The following is a 1,975-nucleotide window of genomic DNA, read 5'->3' as shown; positions in this document are numbered from 1 at the left end:
ATATCATTCAGCAATCTCACTTTTTAAAAAAAAAATTTTATTTATTTATTTATTTATTTAGTTATTTATTTAGTTATTTATTTAGTTATTTATTTATTTATTTATGACAGAGATAGAGACAGCCAGCGAGAGAGGGAACACAAGCAGGGGGAGTGGGAGGAAGAAGCAGGCTCATAGTGGAGGAGCCTGATGTGGGGCTCGATCCCACAACACCGGGATCATGCCCTGAGCGGAAGGCAGATGCTTAACGACTGCGCCACCCAGGCGCCCCTAAAAAAGATTTTATTTATTAATCTGAGAGAGATTGAGTGTGCATGCACACAAGTGGGGGGCGGGCAGAGGGTGAGGGAGAAGCAAGCTCCTCCCTGAGCAGGGAGTCCCACTTGGGACTCCATCCCAGCACTTGGGAATCATGACCTGAGCTAAAGGTAGATGCTTAGCTCACTGAGCCACCCAGGCACCCCCCCCTTTTTTTTTTTTTTTTAAGATTTTCTGTTTTTAGGGGTGCCAGGGTGGCTCAGTCCTTTAAGTGTCTACCTTCGGCTCAGGTCAGGATCCCAGGGTCCTGGGATCGAGCTCCATGTTGGGCTCCCTGCTCAGTGAGGAGTCTGCTTCTCCCTCTCCCTCTGCTTGCCACTCCCCCTGCTTCTGCTCTCTCTCTCTCTCTAGCAAATAAATAAAATCTTAAAAAAAAAAAAAAGGACTTTTTTTTTTTTTTAAGTAATGTCTACACCCAAGGTGGGGCTTGAATTCACAACCCTGAGATCAAGAGTTGCATGCTACACCAACAAAGCCAGCAAGGTGCCCTAGCAATCCCACTTCTAGGTATCTATTTAGAAGAACTGAAAGCAGGGTCTTGAAGACACATTTATACATCCATGTTTATAGCCCTAGTATTCCCAATATCCATGAGGTGGAAGCAACCCAAATGTACATCCACATATGAATTCATAAATCATGGTGTATACATAGAGTGGATTATTCACCTTTAAAAAGGAAAGAAGTTCTAACATGTGCTACAGCACAGATGAACCTTGAGAACATTATGCTAAGTATTTGCCATAAAAAGACAAATACTACATAATTGCACTTATATGAAGTATATAGAGTAGGCAAACTCATAGAGACAAAATACAACAGCAGTTGCCATGTGGTGGGAGTTATTTAATGGGTATAGAGTTTTAGTTCTGCAAGATGAAAAAGTTCTGGAGAGTTGTCTCACAACAATGTGAATATACTTACCACTACTAAACTGTAAGGTGTAAATTTAAGTTTAACCACTTAAAATTGGTGAAGATGGCAAATTTCATGTTATGTTTCTTGCCACAATAAAAAAATCAATAGCATTTATATATACAAATAACCAGTTATAAGTTATAATAGATAAGAGAACTCTATTTATAATAGCAATAAAGAAGATAAAAGATAAAATACTTAGGAATAAACTTGATGAGAATTGTCTAAGATGTCCATGAAGAAAATTACAAAACATTCATGAATGACAAAAATAAACCTGAACAAATGAGAAGATATCCTTTGTTCTTTGATAGGACATCTCACCATCATGAAGATGTCAATTTTCCTTAATTTATAAATTTGATGTCTTCCCAGTTTAAAGTTCAGTAAGTTTATAAATGGATCTAGATAATTTCACAAACTTGTATGTAAAAAACAAAAGAATAGCTAGGAAAAAACTGAAAAAAGTGAAACAAAACTCTGAGTGAAGTCTAGCCCTGTCAGATATTCACACATACTACAATGTCTATAATTAAAACAATTTGGTACTGAGCATGAATGGACAGGCCAATGGGATAGAAAACAGACACAGACCAACTATGTACAGAAATCTGATATGTGATAAAGGTGAGATCTTACATCATTTGAGGCAAATATGATCTTTTTAGTAAATGTTATTGGGACAACTGGAGAAGATGAAATTTGACCCAATCCCCACACCATATAGAAGAATAAACTC

Source organism: Ursus americanus, chromosome 15, assembly GCF_024610735.1.
Source record: "Ursus americanus isolate L20-20 chromosome 15, mUrsAme1.1.p, whole genome shotgun sequence".
NCBI classification, from domain to species: Eukaryota; Metazoa; Chordata; class Mammalia; order Carnivora; family Ursidae; genus Ursus; species Ursus americanus.
This window is presented reverse-complemented; position numbering follows the sequence as displayed.